The 11240-nt window shown below is 39.0% G+C and overlaps 1 long non-coding RNA gene across 1 annotated transcript; it reads left to right on the top strand.

Annotated features, from left to right (window-relative positions):
* The first annotated feature begins 3110 nt into the window (after positions 1 to 3110).
* Positions 3111 to 10858, top strand: LOC128919497 (uncharacterized). The gene is made up of 3 exons (XR_008469900.1): positions 3111 to 3252; positions 3531 to 3664; positions 10565 to 10858. It is a non-coding gene; the product is annotated as an uncharacterized LOC128919497 (long non-coding RNA).
* Positions 10859 to 11240: the final 382 nt, after the last annotated feature.

The raw sequence follows: 11240 nt of genomic DNA, 5'->3' as shown, positions 1-11240 counted from the left end.
GCTATTCTTAATCCATGTTATGCATCCTTAATCCTAATGGTAGCTATTTCAGCAATTTATTGCTGGTATTTGCACATCCCCAACGTCTTATCTTGCAAACTCTTTTGTCTTAGAAACACTTCATAGCTATGTAATGTTGCAAATTGTTGTTTGTTTTTTTTTTTTTTGTGTGTAAAACTGGTGCATTGTAGCATGACATGCCCTCAGACCCTGCTCCCACAGTGCAATGTATGTGGGTTCATGGGGCTATGAATGTACAGCTGATCATGGGATTTGATCCTAAAGGCTTTTTTTACATCTGATTTCATGACCGTGACCTATGTCCACTTAAAAGAAAGGTATTTGACATGTCTCCTTATTCTGCAGCTTTACCTGCCATTTTGGATAAGTAATTTCCATCCTGTGGTTTTTGTTCCCATATGGTATTGTAAAACAATTGTAAGAAAACAGATGTCTGAGATTTCAAACAGCAATTAACTGCCATACTTTACTGACATATATTTCTAATTGTGATAGTGAGAGGTTATTCTTATTGTTGGCAACTTCAGAATAGTGATATAATGAAAGTGGTGAAACATCAATCAGTGAAAGGTATGAAAGAAGTGCAAGAAAAAAAAGAGAATGGAATGAAAATCTGTCGAAACTGAATGTAAGAGAAATACATTAATTGACTTAGATGGCAAGGGGTTTCATCAATTTTAAGTTTATGTGCCTTCCAAAGAGTTTAGTTTGGACTGATGGTTAAGATAGTTTCTAGGTGGCTGGGGGCAGGTGGATCTCCTGTGTGTTACTTACTCACCAGCTACAACATGTGCTTACCTTATTGTGCAACACGTGCAGACCTTATTGATCTGTGGCCAGGAGGTGTGGCACTGCCTTCAAAGCAGCCCCCACAGAAGGGATACTCCTGGCTGCCTCTTAACGTTGTTGCCTGCTCTCAGTCACATGAGGCTGCAGTGTTATTTGTTATTCTTCTCATATGGCAAAGCATAAGACGTAGGGTTCAGAACACCTAATTTTAGATGTCTATAGATATCTACATTGAAGGCTAATCATCTAGGCTTCCTTTAATTAAATGCAGAGTAATAAGTCCTTCTACAGCACAAATAATCTCATACTTGCATATCTCTGAACGGGTCAAATGGTCAGTACATCAGAGACTTTTTCTCTCCACTGACTATGAAAGGTACCAAGACAATTTGCTTAAATGCATGAATCTGCACTGTAGATCTGTGCAGCTTAAATACTACAAGCCCCTAAGACTTTTGCATTATAGATACTGTATTATTGATAGGTTCGAGGTCACACATTTACAAAAAAACTGTGGACATAGCCAAAATATTTAAGTGATTTACATTTTTAAAAAGCACAGTTCCTGATTGAGGACCATAGAATCCGCGTCAGCCCATAGTATAACAGACGAATCCAAGGAGAAAGAAGTATGGAAGTCTGTTACCTGACCTAATTTCAGTTTAATAGTTATGTTAGTTAGTTAGTTTAATAAGTTATCACCTTATGGTAGTCTTTTGGACAGAGAAGAGAGGCCAGAGAAAATATGTTACTTAGCCTTTCAGAAATAGCTTTTGTTAGGTGATAAAGCAGTTACAGCTTTGGGACTTTCTGAAACGCGGTTCCACCAAACAATGCAGGGTGTATGCCTTTCTGTTACTTTTTTCCACAGTCTTCCTCCATTTGTTTGTCATGGCATGCTTCTCAGCAGGGGTTTTCCACCTTATCTCTTCACTGGCGTTTTTGTTTTCTTTCTCTCCACCTTCATTCCCACACACAGAGTAGTATCTCAGTTGTATCTTGATGTGAGCACAGGAAAAAGATACAGCTTTCCTCCCAGCATCTCATCGAAGTTGTCAGTGACTAGTGAATAGAAGCAATTCATAGCTGCGGAGGCTTCCAAAATCTAGCCACTGCTTTTTAAGAAGTTGGTTTTTGGTGAGGTAGAATATGTTCAATGTGACAGCTATCAGGACTGCCTTTCAGTTCTGGAAAATAACTACTGTAGCATTTTTAACATCCATAACTGAAGGAGAAGATCCTAGTTTTATATCTCAGCAATGTACCCTTCTCTCAGGTGGATCATGATCCCCCCCCCCTGATATTATATTATTGTGAGACTAACTAGCATGAGCTAAATTCTTTTTCTGAAATCAGCATATTATGGACAGTCATAAAGAAAGAAAGTTTTAGGGGAAAGAAATTATCTTTCAATAGATCAACTGCTAATGTTGGAAAAGACAGAAAAGTTTTGGGCACACAAAACCCCCTCATCAATAAGACCCCCATGGTTGCCTTAACATCGTTGCCACAGTCACAGTCCTCCAAAAATATGTATTTAAATTCCTAGAATTAATAAATCTGTTGAATTATTTGTAACTGTGCATAATATTAGCTAGATATTCAGCAGTAATCATGTAACTGGACAGATTGCATGTTCCAGTTAATTGCAATTGTTTTTGAGCATGCAGATTTCAAAAGGCAAACATTACTTGTACATTTCAAGATTTCTCTGCTAATGAAGTAATAACATTTTAGCAAGAACGGCTGATGAATTTTTAGTACAGAAATACACAGCAGCATCATTTGAACTGCAGAATCACTTTCTCTGTTCTACTTGAACCATTGCTTCATTCGCTCCACTAGAAAGAAATATTACAATTACCTACTAATTATGTTAATGTTATAGGAGGGAAAGTGTCATTTCAGCCCACCTAGAGAATTACCTTTCTTATTCTACCTACTTCTACTACCTACTTAAAGGATTCTGAACTTTCAAAGCCACAAACCACTCTGCTAGTAGTATAATATGCAAAAAAAGTAACCCATAATTTCAGTATAATTCTTTGGAAGCTCCTTAATATTTTCCTGTGTGTCATCTGGGAAATGAATAACTTTGAGATTTTCAGTGGTGATTAACTAATGGTAAGAGAGGTGGAAGCAAAGAGAAAAGCGGTCACTGGAAAACAAAGCAGATTTTGCTCTTGTGATAAATAGTTTTGATAATCTCTGTGCAAGTTCCCTACTTCCTCCACTGGAAAACCTCGTAGCTTTTTTTGTTGCTTCTGTTGTTTCTAATAACAATAACTAATAACTACCAAGGCAAGCATGCAAGAAGGTGGAAGTCTCTTGTCATAGACTGGACTTTTGATGTAGCATATGTGCGGTCAGGGCTGACAAGCAAGGAGACGCAGACACTGAACAACAAGCTATTTTCTGTGTGCAGAAATCTACCAGAGCAAGGTAAGAAAAAGTTGTAATTTAGCCTGCTGAAGTAGCTGTAAATTTTGCTGATGTGACAGAGAAACTTTGGAAAATTAAGGTTTCCTTCCTTGTACGTGCTGTAGGGTATATCTTACAGACAAGGGTCCATATGAGAGGTGTTTAAGTAGACCATCTATGTTTTCTCCCCAGTGATTATAAACAACCAGTCCAGAAAACTACTTCAGTGTGGTAGATGTCTGCATAGATGTCTCCAATGTCTGATGAAATTAATCCCTCTTACGCTTTCATCCTTGCAGCACTCTTCAAGTTTATGGCAGGGAGAAGAAGTATCAGCTGCTGCAGCTCCTATCAAGAAGTTTCTGAGTTTCACAGAGATTTCAATTTCCTATCCCTCCTTGCCTGGACAGTGGAGAAATGCTAGAAGCAGCAGGTAGGAAGAAATGTACTGGCAGCTTGTAGGAGTGAGAGATGAGTATGTGATGAAGGGGTGTGCCAGCAGTGTAATGGGAGAAAATATGAAAAGTGGGAGTCCTTGTGAAAAGAAAGAGGTGAACAAAAACTAGAGCAAGAAAATGTATGCTTAATTTAGAACAGTAACTGAAAAGATATGAGGTGAAAGTGTAATAAGAGGTATTATGGAGACATGAGTCATTGTAGGAAGACAGGAGTTGAACAGGAAGACTTAAAGAAAAGAGTTGGAGGGAAATTTTAAAAGAGGATGAAAAGTTAGCTAGCATATAGGCTAGCTTTCTTATGAGAAATGACTGAATAAACTAGTAGTTATTGAACCTAGAAAAGAAGTGACTTAGGGGAAATATGAAAGAAGTCTACAAAATCATGAATGTTACAGAGAATGTAGATTAAGTTAATTCTTTCCCTCTTCCAAAAAAGAATTAAGTTTTGATGAAGCCAGTAGTACCTGGATTCAAAAAGCAGAAAAAAATAGGAGACTTGTGAAATTTATTGTCAAATGGTGTCCTTGAAAGTAAAACCTTATATAGACTTGAGATGAAACAAGTCTGTGGAAGATAATGCCTCTTAAAGTTACTAATTATACAGAAACCAGAGGCAGTTCAGCAAATCCACTGAACTGAAAATGTTTGGAGGCTGAGAGAATTCTGGAAGTATCGTGTATGCTTAGTTTGTTCATATTTGTGATCAGCGGCACAGAGTCCAGTTGGAGGCCTGTAACGAGTGGTGTCCCTCAGGGGTCAATACTTGGACCAATTTTGTTCAATATATTCATTAATGACCTAGATGAGGGGACAGAGTGTATCCTCAGCAAGTTTGCTGATGATACCAAGCTGGGAGGGGTGGCCGACACTCCAGAGGGCCGTGCTGCCATCCAGCGTGACCTGGACAGGCTGGAGAGCTGGGCAGAGAAGAACCTAATGAGGTTCAACAAAAGCAAGTGTAGGGTCCTGCACCTGGGAAGGAAGAATGCCAAACACCAGTATAGGTTAGGGGCGGACATGCTGGGAAGCAGCTCTGAGGAGAAGGACCTGGGGGTCCTGGTAGACAGCAAATTATCCATGAGCCAGCAGTGTGCCCTTGTCGCCAAGAAGGCCAATGGCATCCTGGGCTGCATAGGGAAGACTGTGGCCAGTAGGTCGAGGGAGGTCATTCTCCCCCTCTACTCTGCACTGGTGAGGCCACAACTGGAGTACTGTGTCCAGTTCTGGGCTCCCCAGTTCAAGAGGGACAGGGAACTACTGGAGCGAGTCCAGCGAAGGGCAACCAAGATGATTGTGGGACTGGAGCACCTCCCTTATGAGGAAAGGCTGAAAGAGCTGGGACTCTTTAGCCTGGAGAAGAGAAGGTTGAGGGGGGACCTGATTAATGTTTACAAGTACCTAAAGGGTGGGTTTAAGGAGGACGGAGCCAGGCTCTTTTCAATGGTTCCCAGCGACAGGACAAGGGGCAATGGGCACAAGCTAGAACATAGGAAGTTCCGTTCAAATACACGGAAAAACTTCTTTACAGTGAGGGTGACAGAGCACTGGAACAGGCTGCCCAGGCAGGTGGTGGAGTCCCCTTCTCTGGAGATTTTCAAGACCCGCCTGGATGCAGCCCTGAGGGATGTGCTTTAGGCAATCCTGCTCTAGCAGGGGAGTTGGACTAGATGATCTCTAGAGGTCCCTTCCAACTCTGAAGATTCCGTGATTCCGTGATTCCGTGATTTCTCCTTAGGTATTTGCTTATGGCCATTGTTAGAGGAAGCATACTGAGTTAGATGATCCTTGGCCTGACACAGCATGGCTGCATTCATTTTCTAAGTAGGGGAGAGAAAGAGAAAAAAGGAGCGTGCTACTACAATTCAGGAAGTATTATGGAGGCAGTATTTAGGAAATATCTTGTTTAGGAACATGTGTTTAAGAAATACATGGTTATGAATTATTATTTTAAGGCAAGTTTTGCTAAGTACATCTCTTCATAGAAAGAATTTCCAAATCTATTTCTAGTCAGTCTCTATCTAGTGGTAAAATCTGTTTGAGATGCCTTGTTTCGATGAGTATATAAAAACACAAAAAAACCCCATAACCCAAACCTTCTTCTTAATAATATTCTATTTCATTTAACCTAACTGGAAGAGATTTATCAGAAGCCTGTATTGATGTCAGGGAAATTAGGCTTGTGCCAGTTAACTCAAGAGGCTGTCGAACAATGGCTTATCTCAGACAAAGCCTTCCAAAACCACCATGTCATAAAAAGGCCAAAGGCCATGCCGCTCTTTTGTATGGCCTTCCATCAAACCATGTTTATGGACACCCAAAAACTGGGCTCCTAGAGAAAGCAGTAGGGGTCTTAGCACTGTGTGTCGCGCCTGTCAGTGCAGAGAGACACATCAAACATCCGCTTCCTTTCATTTATTGATACTGATAGGTGCATTTTAAATGAATTTGTACTCAGGAAAAGTGATGAATAGCTTAAGAAGTGTGATACGCACACAATAGAAGTACCATGCTCAGGTAGCCATGCAAATAGTTGTACAGGAAGCAGCTTAATCTTCCTTACTAATGCCTGAAAGGATGGTGACATCCATCAAATAAAGTATAATTGTCTTTCTCTAATATAAGTGACTATTACAATTATCTTAATATGCTGGATTCAGAAATATCTTAAATCTGCCAGATTAATAAACAAACAAGCTCAGCATAGTGGCCAGCCAAGAGGTCAGATCAGGTTGCCCTGAGGTTAATTGGAGTTTTTCTACTGAATTAAATTAGGTAAGTGTTCAGCAGAAAATGCTTGAACTTTCCTGAATGGCTTCCTTTCAGTGAAGGGAAGGTGAACATAAGCAAGATTTGGTTTCATATTATGTCCAAGGCACAGTTTTTTCTTGTGGCTTTAATCCATAAACCAAACCTTTTGCTTTTCTTATCTATATAACTGTTCTTATCTACCATCTATGAGTAATGTACTTTAAAATCCCAGTACTGAAAAGAAACTAGACTTTCATACTGGTTTTTATCCTACAGTGATGCTAATTGTTGTGCAGACAGCAGGCATAAAATGGCAGCCCATGGACTCTGCCTTGCAAACTGCAGTAGAAAGACTGCATTATTTTATCAAGAAATTCTCTCTTGCTGATTATCTGACTTCCTCCACCACATTCGGTGAGTGAGCAGGCTGGCATTTTTAAAAAATTCATCATTCGTTAAGTGGGGTAGATAGATAGGACAAAAACTGGAGCACTAAAAATGAATATCAGTGTTAATTAAACTTTATTCTGTTGTCCATCTAATGTAATATTTATTCTACCTTTTAGCAATTTGAATCTCATTTCAGTGGTATCTAGGTCTACCTATCCTAGATGTAATTCACAGTACTGGACAAAGTGCTGGGTCATACTGGAAATGTTACTTAGCTTTTAAAACCTTTTATACACATATGAACGTGTGTGTGTGTATGCGAGAGTGTGCAGGAAAGGAAGGAAAGGAGAAAGGGAGGAAAGAGTAGAACAGTAGTACTTTCTTTAAAATCTCGTTCCTAAACCCATATTTAACCATATCAATAAAAGCGACCCAAACTCTAAAAATGAAGCCAGTGGGGTATTGCAGGTGCCTAACACTTCAAGCAACTGATCTTTAATTTAGAAGCCTAACTTCTAGCAATCAAATCTGAAAGTTTTTGTAAGCTCTGCTCATGCCAACGGAAGCTGTTTTTTCATCATGTTAGCCTTCATTCCATTCATATATATTTATGTATAACAAAGAAAGGGAGATCAAAATCTTGAACAAGAAAAGGCAGTGTGGTTAGAAAATGAAATATAAAATGTCAGTGTTAGCATGAGTTTTATTTTTGGTATTGATTATATCAAACTGTGCTTTAAATGTAAATCTTTGGGGGATTCTTTACGATGTTGCTGGTTTTAATTTACATTTTCTGTAAAGTGTTCTCATTTGCTATCAAAATTAATGCAAGGCACAGATAGAAGAATTATTAGTTTAGGGAAAAAAATACCCTATGAGAAACCAAAAAGGAATCCAGTTGTGTTTTTCTTAATAATTTATTGATATCTTTTTCTTTTAACTATTGACAGTCTATTCCTTACTGATAAGTATGTCTCAAAAGGCTCAGAGGTTCAGTTAAACACCCCAAAATTCAGATACTCATTCAAATTTTATTTGATTTGCTTTCATCTAGACTCGAGGCAATTGGAAGATTCCTTCTTTTTTCCTTCCCTTTCAGAAATGACAATTTATTATAAACATAACTTTTCATGTAAACATAGCAATTTTGTCAAAATCAATCAATCAATCAAACAAACAAACAAAAACTGTTGTTAACAAATCTTTTGGCAAGGTGGTAACATACTCGGTCTAGTTACATTTTAGAAGTGATGCCCTTTTCCCCTTTAAGGAGAGCAGAATTTAAGGCTTTTTTTTTTTTTTCTTGAAATAGGTGGTCCAGGTTCATTCTGTTTTCCAATTTACGGAGTTAAGATTTGACTCTAAGTAACACAAACAGTGGCGTCTGTGGGGATTAGCATGTTTTCTTTTAATTATTTTCATATATAATAAATAACCTAAAAAAAATTCAAATTGATAGGTCTTGAGTTCATCAAAACATTGAACAGAAAACAAACAAACACACTTCCACCCCTGCCAAGTTTTGAATTTTCCTGGGAAAGGAAATCCATTTTCTTATCAGCCCAAATCTAGATTTTCTTCTCCAAACTGAATAAAAACTTTTACCGGCTAGCGTTTACATGTTTTCAGTAACTTGTAAACTCCTAGAAGATTTGGAACACCTCATTATAAGAGACATAATAAAGCATAAAGTACTGGGCTATTTATTTATTTATTTAAAATAATTGTCTTCCCTAGTTCTTCTGCTTCCACCTCAGTTGAGAGAAAAACAAAAGGGAAAAAAAGGAAAATGCAAGAATAATTCAAGAGAACAAGTAACTGTACATATACAGAGATATATAACTGCATACATGTATATATATTTCATACATATATATTTAAATATTTCATAATAATATGTATACATTTCATTCATTTAAGGCCTGGGAAACAGTAAAATAGAAAAATGGAAAGCTCGAATACGTACCCAGAACTGTAGTGAGACATTTTGGGCACTTCGGTAGCTCGTTTGGTCTCTTTTCCCCTTCTCTTCCACCCACCCCCAGCCCCCTGCCTTCCCTCCCCTCGCATCCACTAGTAACTTACACTTACTGCTGAAACTACCTGCGGCCTCTCAAGCCAGAAGGCTCAAGTACTTGTACAGTTATTTGACAGTGTTTTACCTCACCCTTACCACGGGCCTGTGTGGTATTCTTCCATTGAAGAATTCATGAAGGAGATCAATGGAGCCCTTGGTTGGGGGGAAATTTAGGCAGAAGGGGAGAAAGGAGAGAAGGAGAAGTGGTTAATTCCCTGGGAATTCAAAGAAAGGAAATCCAATATTTCTTATACTGTGAGCAGTTCTCTGTATTTTTCAGTCAGGAATTGTGCCACTGGCAAAATAATTAAAGGGAGGATCTCCCTTACAATCGTGCTTTTTGTTCCTCATCTAAGCAGCACCAAGAGTACCACAGATCCAACACACGATGTGACTTAGTTAGTTGAGAGTAAGGAAAGAAAGTTTCCCTAGTTACAAAGATACTTGTAGAGCCCTATTCACAGCATGAAAAAGAGGGTTAAGAAGATAACAAAGTGTGTGATTAAGTGCAGCAAGCTTGTACTGCTATATGCAACGTGTGAGTAGAGAGAGCCATTAATAACTCTTTCAGACTCTTAAGGGCTGCAGCCCAAACATTATTAATACACTTCTCCTAATAGCCGCTAAGGGAGGTGGCACTGCGTCTTCAGAGGAGGCCAGCATTCTCTCTGCTCTCCTGAAGAACCTGATGCTCAGGAGGGGGCATTTAGGCAGGAGGGGACCAAGGCATTTTATATTCCGGCTGGAAGTAGAGGGGTCCAGCACATAGTTGTTGCTGTACTGGCTGAGGAGATATTTTATTTCAAGTTGCACAGGAACTATATGAGATGAGTGTTGTTAGGCGTAGCAGTATTCACTTGATGGCCATTAGATTGCATGTCTCTATTTGGAGTGTTGAAATTAGAAGAAAAATCTCCTTCCTAGTCTCTGATACAGTATAAAAAGCTGTTATTTCCCTATTTGCTATGTCTTCACACTCCAGTGCTTCCTGAACACCTTTAATTATACTATCCGTGCCAGTGTTTCACTGAGTCACATATTTACTTGGGTGCTATGTTTCTGCTTGCCCTGCCCATGTCTCACACAGCTGTTACTGCCTTCAGACCACCCAAGCTGCTCCACAGCTGACACACTTGCATCTTTCACTTAAAAGAGCTGGGATTCATTGCTTAATTGGTTGATCAGCTGATAGACAGCTCAGCTCAGCAAATAATTTCCAAGTACTTATCCAGTACAAAAGGGCAGCTCCACTTTCTGCTCCAAAGACATCAACTGTTGCCCTTCATGGGCTGACTGACAGGTGTTAATGTTAATCTAAGTCTTCTGTCTAATGAAGGTTTTCTATATTCGGAGGAAGGATGGGAGAGTCAGGCATCCCTTTCTGCTGGACATGTTCTTTTTATTTTGGGTAGACACCGCCCATCTGTCTAGTGTCTTCTGTAGCATGGAAACTAGGAGCTCAGTGATTTTCCAGCAAAATCTCCATGTCTGCTAAACATCTTTGTAAACAGTTTTATTTTCAACAAATGTACGGCAAAGGATGATCCTCTTGCTTTATTCCGATAAATGTATGAAATAAAAGTACAAAATGGTAACTACTAATGCTGTAACTGTTCTGTGACTGACACCGAACGTCTTCTCTTTTGACCTCATACGACAGTGAGAAGCACAAGCCGTCCTTGCTGGGAAAGACTGGACGCTGAGGAAATCTGCACTCCGTCAGATCACTCCTCCCAGCTGCAGAAATACATGAGCAGTAGCTATTCACTTCAAAGAAGCATTACGGAGACAATGGCCTTTCTTTTAGTCTGCTCTGGAAAAATTTTTAACAGCTTATACTAGATGAGGGATAGTGGTAACAGGCTGCAGCTCTGTGTGACTCGTCGCTAACACCTTGTGAAAACATTTTGAGAACAATTTTGAATTTGTTGTTAATCAGAATCTGTACAGACCATGTGCTCTAGCCAGGCGAGTGAAAATTGCAAGAATGGTCACTTGGCCTCCTTCTATTCAAAGTGTAATTACAACAAACTAGTCTGAATATGGTTTCACTAGCTTATATTACATTCATTTTAAGTAAAGATAAAATGACCTCCGTATATCACCTCCGTACGTCTTTCCTGTGATATATTATTGATCCACTGTATGTATACTTATTTCTCTAGAAGAAGAGTAAACCCAATTATTTAACACTTCAAACACTGAAAAACAGAAGAAAGCAAAAGAGCGTCTGTGTAATTTTGGACATAAAATTTCTTGAATTCTACATGTGCCCTTCATTCTTCTAAACATAAATTGAAAATGTAAATTTATGATATATTTAAAATTTGAATGGT

This window comes from Rissa tridactyla, chromosome 1 (genome assembly GCF_028500815.1).
Source record: "Rissa tridactyla isolate bRisTri1 chromosome 1, bRisTri1.patW.cur.20221130, whole genome shotgun sequence".
NCBI classification, from domain to species: domain Eukaryota; kingdom Metazoa; phylum Chordata; class Aves; order Charadriiformes; family Laridae; genus Rissa; species Rissa tridactyla.
This window is presented reverse-complemented; position numbering and strand designations above follow the sequence as displayed.